Raw genomic sequence first — 8,673 nt, forward strand, 5'->3', positions numbered from 1 at the left:
GGGTAACGCCGACAATGAAGCGGCAGCAGCAGCCACGGTCGCCTTCGTCTTCTTCGGCTAGGACGAAGTCGCGGCAGCTACTTTGATCCAACATGACGTGTTTTGGCCATAAGAGCCTTCTTCCTCGCAGGCGCTTCCATTCCGACATCGGCCGCAGAATGTGGGGCTGCAAATCCGTCGCGTCGATTTGGGTGAGGCATGGCGGTGGTGGCGGCAGAAATGGTCGAAGACACGGAGGCAGCGGGATTGGTCGGAGACGCAGAGGCGGCCATAGCGAGGTGTGTCGGAGAATGGTGACACCCACGGGGTCGGGGGAGGCGTCCACAGGGTCCAGTGGTGGCCAACGGGCGGCGGGAAGGCGGGCGCATGACAGACGAGGGCGGAAAGGTTCCGCCCGATAGTTGGGGCTACACGCGCCGCTACTCGCGTTTGTTCAGGAGGCCCAAGTGATGCAAATTTGCGTCACTTGGTGCCCCTATTTTAAATCATAGAGAAAACTCGAGTAAAAAAAATTACATCTACATCATGTGTTAGGAGCATCGTTTCTATGCCTTAATCATGTAAAAATATGTTATTTTTACATCTACATCGTCTATTGGAGATGCTCTAAGATGCTTGGGTGAGTCATGTAAAAATATGTTATTTTTACATCTACATCATCTATTGGAGATGCTCTAAGATGCTTGGGTGCAGGTTTATGTTGGTGCATAAGATGATGTAGAGTGCAAGGTACTTAGAGATTTGCTTGTAAAAATAAATCTTTTTTTGAATGAGCACCGTGCTTGTTTCTATTGTAGAGGTGTCTAAATAAGCGTATGTGGGAATAAGCACCGCTACTTAACAGCTGTCAGCTGGCATGTTCGTTTCACAAAGCGAAGTGAACTTAGAGGAAATCTTGCTTTGATGCATGCACATAACCTTATCCTTCCACCCCGACATAGAAGTCTTGGGACAGGGCTTGCTTGCTCCCATCTCCCTGCTCCCATCGGTGCTCCCTGTCATTCTCTCCGCATTGTACAGTCTGATGACTTTTCTTCTCTCCCTAAAAGTGAACATTACTTTTTTAAAACTTGAATAGTTCGTGAATTGTGAACTTCCATAAAAGGTGAACTGTTTTTCAAAAAATGAGCAAAAAAATTCCAAAAATATTTTTGAAATTGCAAAACAAATTTCGTATTCCAAACATTTTTTTGAAGTGTGAACAATTTCTTAAAAGCTAGATATTTTTAAAATGTGAACACTTTTTGAAATGACGAACACTTTCGAATTCTGAACAAAGTTTTTGAATTGCAATATTTTCAAAGTGAACAAATTTTGAAAAACACGCACGAAATTTATCAAAACTTTGAATAATTTTGAAATTGCGAACAAAATTTGACAACCATGAACAATTTCGGAAACCATGAACGAAATTTTGGATTTTCAAACATATTCTGAAATTTCTAAACAAAGTTCTGAAATTATGAACGTTTTCCAAAAAAATGAATTTAGAAAAAGAACAGAAAAGAAGAGAAACAAAAGAAAAGAAAAAGGAAATCTAAAACAGGAAGAAAACCACAATAACTGGTAACAACAACACAGGAAAAACCAGTTTAGTGAACCTTCTAGGGGGTTCCAAAACCGGCTGCTTTTCCAAGTGGGCTGGCCCGTATGTATCTTCGCTTGAGCAAAGCCATGGGCGGCAAATAGGAATCGCCGCGCACAGAGGCTGATTCGAAGAGAAAAAGAATAAGAGACGTACGACCTGAGCCAGAAGTAGTAATTTGGGCCGGGTAAATGACCTTCCTAGTGGAAGAAAGACTTTTTCGGGTGGGGGGGTATCGAGCTCTTAAGGCGAAAGTACCTTTCTATAGCCATGCTCAAATGCTTATGATGTGAACAGTAATAAAAGTTGTGGCATGCTCTAAGAAATATTTGTTGTGCATGTAAATTTTGATCACAAAATCACATTGATAAGTCAGAGCATCGGTTTTTTTACCATGGCTTCAACCAATATGATTTTGTGATGGAATTTTGTATGCACAACAAACATTTTCTAAAGTATGGCACAAAAATATTCAGATTTTTTTGATTTTATTGTTTACACCAAAAGCATTTGAGGCGGGTGTAGAAACTCCACGTCCCTCTTAAGGGCGCAACCAACTGCGCTATTTTTTTTTCACACGCTAAAAGAGATAAGGTCTATATTGATAAACGTGTAATCTGATCATTTGATACACTCCAAATCCGATTAATGCGTGTAATTTTCAAGAAAAGTGTTAAAATCTTTACATTTTTGTGCCTTTTCAACAGTTGTATATAATTTTAAATAAGTGTTCATGCATTTAAAATTGTTTGTGTAGTTTTAAGAAAAATGTTCACGTATTAAAATAATGTTCATATAATTTGAAAAAATGATCGCCCTTTTCTAAAAAAAACATGTAATTCTAAAAAGTGTCCACGTGCTTACAAATATACTCATCATTTAAAAAATATTTATGCTCTTTAAGAATGCTCATGTGATTTTAAAAGTGTTTATGTGTTTTAAAAGAAGGTTGATGCATTTTCAGAAACAATATATACAATTTAGAAGTGAGTGGGTGTATTGGAAAACAATGTATGGACTAGGTGTAGGCTAAGCTCGGGAAGGGCGATCGTCACGTCCAACTCAACGAGATTAGTTTTAAAACTATTAGACATTGACTTTGATGGAGTGGTTTCATGTCACTTGTCCCATGACCACGGTCAATGCATTGCGATCGGGTGGACCCGACGACAATGATCGATGAAGGCGAGAAGAAGGATAAACGACAACATGGATGAGGCACTATGTTCAAACAGACAATATGAATCTATGAAACGTGCAGAAAGTTTCTCTCATTCCCACGCACGAGCATGTTTGCTAGTCAGTCCAATTTAAGGAGACACAATTTATTTATTTTCAATATATATAGGAGCATCTGGAGAAAAGTATATTTTTCGTTCTTCAAGTTCTCCAAAAGTATAGATTTGGTCCCTTAAGATTTTTTGGTATATATTTGGTCCTTCAAGTCTCAAAATGGGATAAGTTTGGTCCAAAATCAGATTTTGAGCATGTTGATCGGGTTTGATCAAGTTGACCAGGTTTGACCAATAAAAAATAAATTCAAAAAAATTAAAAAAATCTGAAATTTTGTAATAACCAACATGCTTGGATGCGCTTGGTGCATGTAAATTTTTTTGGTCAAATAATATCCGAGGAGCTCTAGCAAATTTTTTTTTGGCTTTTCTTAGGCAAAATTAGTTTATTTTGCCACGAGCTCCTCGGATGTCGAAACAGCACACAAGTTTTCACGCACCCAAGCATCTTGGTTTCCCCAAAATTTCAGAGTTTTTCTGATTTTTTTGTTTGTTTTTTAATTTACTGTTTTCCAGTCAAACCCGGTCAAACATGGTCAAACCCGGTCAAACGTGGTCAAATCGGTCAACATGCTTAAAATCTAGTTTTCGACAAACTTATCCGATTGTGAGACTCGAAGGACGAAAGTATATAGAAACCCTTGAGGGCCCAAGTCTGTATTTTTGGGAGGACAAAAACATTATTTTTCTCTAATAGAAACGTTCGTGCCGCGTGCGTCGTTCGTGCGCGCTTGGACTGGACTCTCCTATAATTGAGTCGATCAAGAAAGATTTACGATCAAGGCACTAGAGGATTGATCAGATCAGACCCATCTAGGGCAAAGACATACGTACGGGCGATGGGGGCACTACCGCCGCCGAGCCACGGCGGCCAGCGTCGCCCATGGCAGGACCTTCCGTCCGAGCTTTTGGACCTCGTGATCCAGCGCGTGCCGTCCCACGCCGGCCGCATCCGCATGCGCGCCGTCTGCCGCCCGTGGCACGCCGGCGCGCGCCTGCAGCCTCCGCTTCCAGCGCTGCTCCCTTGGCTCGCTCTCCGCGACGGCTCCTTCCTCAGCCTCCCCGATGGCGAGGTCCACCGCCGCGTCCTTCTCCCAGACGACAACGTCGCTCACCGTGTCTCCACTGGCAGCACCCTCTTCCTCGCGCACAGTGACGATGGGTGCTCGCTCATGAACCCTCTCTCCCGGGAGACGACGGCCCCTCGGCGCGTCGACCTCAACTGCCTCTGCAGACGGCCGGGCGTCGATGACATCCGCAAGGTGGTGGCGATCTCCGATCACGCCGTCGCCGTCCGGACAGGGGAGCAACAAACACGCTTTCAAAATGTCACGATCTGTATTCGGTGGCCCCAATCGACGACGACCGTGGAATGGCGGTGGATCCGCCGTCTACACCCCAAAGCCCATTATGTAATCGACATGGCGCTCTTCCAAGAAAAGCTCCATCTCCTCACCGCAGCAAATGTGGGCGAGTGCCCTTCATGTCTTTATGTCATGGACATCGTCCGCGGCAACAAGCGTGTCAACATACAATGCATGATCAGCATGGACAACACGGACCAATCTTTCGTTGGCACCATTCGCTACTACTCCCTCCGTTCGGAATTACTTGTCTCGAAAATGGATGTATGTAGAACTAAAATATGTCTAGATACATCCACTTCTGCGACAAGTAATTCCGAACGGAGGAAGTACCTGGTTGCGTCCGGCGATCGGTTGTTGATGGTGAAACAAAAGAGGAAGAAGCTTGTAGGGTCCAGCTTGCTTCTCATGCCGGCTCGCTTCGAGGTCTTTGATGCAGTGGACTTGAGCAGCGGCCATGGACGGTGGAGAGAGATGAATACACTGATGGGACATGCTCTCTTCCTCAGCGAAGGCTGCTCCGAGTCTCTTCCCGTTAGCGCCGACCAATACTATGGGGCTCGAGAAGACTGTATCTACTTTCTGTGTGAGCGTAACAGATGCTACCTCTACTGCGGCATGTACGACATGACAAAAGGGACGGTGTCGCCCTTGCCCTTCGACACGGTACTGGAACCACATCATGGTCCACTTAGTGCTACTTGGTCCTTCCCAGCTTATACTTGCAGTTAAGACAAGATGCATGGGTATAATTTCAGTTGATGCATAATAATAATAATAATATGATGTGCAATGGAACGTGCTCAGATGTGCTTGTAAAAATAAATCGGCTTTTCCGCAAGCACCGTGCTTATTTCTATATAGTAGAGGTGCCTAAGTAAGTGTATGTGCTATATTTATAAGCACCGGTGCCTATAAGTGTATGTGCTATCTGAATAAGCACTGGTGCTTAAGAAATGGTTGATTCATTTCACAAGCAACTCTCTAAACATCTTTTATTTTATTTGACCTAATCATATTTGACTTTGTACCTTACATGTTTTCCCAATTCTGGCTTATATTTGCGCTATTGCTCCTACAGGAATGCACTGATGGGACAAGCTTTCTTCCTCAATGAAGGCTGCTCTTCCTGTCTTCCATTCAGTGGCAACCAGTACATAAGCATTGCGCTTGTTTCTATAGTAGAGGTGCCCAAATAAGTGTATGTGATATACAAATAAGCATCACTAGTTAAGAAATGACCGATTCACTTCACAATCACCTGTCTAAACATTTTGCATTGTACTTGGCTTAATCGTACTTGACTTTGTACCTTATATGTTTTCCCCCACAATTTCAGTTAGACGTTTCTAGCTAGCTAGGTAGAAGCAACATGTGCTCATGAATATGTTTGGCAAGATATTATTATTTCCATATGGTTGCGAGAGTAAATAAATAGTTGAGTGAATTCGACCTGCTAGAGGGGCGAGTTGGGTCACCGGCCGAACCGTAGTGTGAACAGTTTACCTCTAAGGGGACTAAATTTGTTCTTATTAGCGCCAACCTTTCTAGCCTCTCCATCTATATGGTGGGGCTTTATATCCTGCAGGAGGGCGTGCATAGTTCGTTTGATAAAGATCTGGCTAGATTCTTCTAGCACGCGGCGGATGAATGTCTGAAATACCATACGGTCAAGTGGGCAGAGTATGCCTAAGGATCGTGGTGGGTTAGGCACCATTGCCTCTCGTCGCATGACGTAGCCCCCATGCTGCGTTGGGCCTGGCGGATCATGCGAGGGAAGGGGGCCTATGGAAAGCATGCATGGTATTAATTTTTAATACACAAAAAAATTACAATACATAAGGTGTTTTTTTAGGGAAAGACTTCATGGCGCATTTTATTGATGCTTCACAATAGTTACATCGTTTATTACATCCAAAATAATAAAGCTAGCTAAATTATGTGCCACACAATTTGCTTCCCGGTTGCAATGTTGTATGAAAATTGCACTAATTCTATGAGCTATTTGAAAGCAGTCTGCAATACATAAGGTGTGTTAGTATTTAAAGTTGTGCGAAAAAATGGTTCAATTTAAGGAGAACCATTTTTAAGGAGAATTTCCGGGATGGAAAGTCAAGAATTCTCGTCCAATTTAACGAGAACCATTTTCTTCAATAATCTTACCGTGCGATAGAAACCAAGAGACAAGAGGACGTTCTGTAAAAAAAAAGAGACAAGAGGACGTAAAAAAAAAACAAGAGACAAAGAGGATCAATAGAAACGATCGTACCGCGTGCGTCGTTGGCGCGTGCTTGGACTGGACTCTCCTACGTACAGTATAATCGAGTCAATCAAGGATTTTCCATCAAGGAACTAGGGCAAGACATACGGGCGATGGAGGCCCTGGCGCCGCCGAGTCACGGCCGGCGTCGCCCATGGCAGGACCTCCCGTCGGAGCTATTGGGCCTCGTGCTCCAGCGCGTGCCGTCCCACGCCGACCGCGTGCGCCTGCGCGCCGTCTGCCGCCCGTGGCGCGCCGGCGCGCGCCTGCAGGCTCCTCTGCCAGTGCTGCTCCCTTGGGTCGCTCTCCGAGACGGTTCCTTCCTCAGCGTCCCCGATGGAGAGGTCCATCGCCGCGTCCTCCTCCCGGACGACGACGTCGCTCACCGTCTCTCCACCGGCAGCACCCTCTTCCTCGTGCACAGTGACGACGGGTGCTCGCTGATGGACCCTGTCTCGCGGGAGACGACGGCCCCTCGACCCATCGACCTCAACTGCCTCTGCACTCGGCCGGGCGTCCTGCTTGACACGGACAACATCCTTAAGGTGGTGGTGATGTCGGACCACGCCGTCGCCGTCCGGACAGGGAAACAAATGTACTTTCAGAACGTCACGGTGTCTATTCGCCGGCCGCAGTCGACGACCGTGGAATGGCGGTGGATCCCCCGTCTAGACCCCAAAGCCTGTTGTGCTCTCGACATGGCGCTCTTCCAAGACAAGCTCTATGTCCTCACTGCAACATATGTGGGCGACCGCCCTTCATGTCTCTATGCCATGGACATCGTCGGCGGAGACAAGCATGTCAACGTACAATGCGTAATCAGCATGTCCAACGAGAGCATGGACCAATTTTTTCCTGGCACCATTCGCTACTACCTGGTCGCGTCGGGTGATCGGTTGTTGATGGTGAAACAAAAGAGGGAAGTGCTTATCCGGCCCAAGTCGCTCGTCTTCCCGGATCGCTTCGAGGTCCTCGAGGAAGTGGACCTGAGCAGCGGCCATGGACGGTGGAGAGAGATGAATACACTGATGGGGCGTGCTCTCTTCCTCAGCGAAGGCTGCTCCGAGTCGCTTCCCGTTACCGCCGACCAAGACTTTGGACCTCGAGAAGACTGTACCTACTTTCTGAGCGAATTTAAGTTACATAACAGACATGATGCGAAGATGAGCGCCCTTTACTGCGGCATGTACGACATGACAAAAGGGACAGTGTTGCCCTTGCCCATGGAGACAGTAGTGGAATCACATGATGGTCCATTGAGGGCTACTTGGTTCTTCCCAGCTGATACTTGAGTTAAGATAAGATGCATGACTACAAGTTCATTTTGACGCAGGGAGGAGGATATTGTCGGAAGAGAGGGCATGGAAGTAGGCGGGGCTTCTTTCAGGAACTTTCGGTGTGCGTTAGACGTGAGGAGTAAGCTAGTCGTTGTTGTATAGGTGGACTGGGTGTGTCGTTGTAAACAAGCCTATGTGGAGGCCTGGAGGGGCTCTCCACCCCTTTCTCTTTATTTAATAGTATATTATACGCATGCTTATGTGTATTTAAGAAAAAAAGTCAGGTTGATGCGAGTGTAGATTTAATTGTATCAGTGTACTCTCTCTCTGTACCATTCAGTTTGCGTCAAGATTCGTGCTATCCTTATATAGAAATTTCTCTTTTTTGTTTCTTTCAAACAAGAAAATATTTGATCTTAAAACTTTGCAGATCAACTGCACACAAGTGTCACTCATTGTATAAAATGTTTCCTTTTTTGATGAAACATAATTTTTTTTAAAAATTGAATTTTGAATCAAATGTATCTTTTAAAAAAATCATGTTGCGCCAAAAAAAAATCCAAAAAGAATATTGCACATGTTAGTACTTGTGCGATGTTGATCTGAACAGTTTTGAGTTCAAATGTTTTTTTATTTGGAAGAAACAAAAAAGAGAAGTTTTCTTGCATGAACATCAATGCAAGAATGCACGGTGAGGATAGATGATAGACTAGTATGGGGAGTAGAAATAGAACTTTCAATGAAAGGTGCTCAGTGATGTGCCCATCAAGATAAATGGATTTTTGTGTAAGCACCGTGCTTCTTTCTGTACTAGAGGTGCTTAGATAAGCATATGTGCTATACGACACTTAATAAATGGATGGTTTATTTCGCAAGCACCCCTCGAAGCATCTTG

This window comes from Triticum dicoccoides, chromosome 3B (genome assembly GCF_002162155.2).
Source record: "Triticum dicoccoides isolate Atlit2015 ecotype Zavitan chromosome 3B, WEW_v2.0, whole genome shotgun sequence".
Lineage (NCBI taxonomy): Eukaryota > Viridiplantae > Streptophyta > Magnoliopsida > Poales > Poaceae > Triticum > Triticum dicoccoides.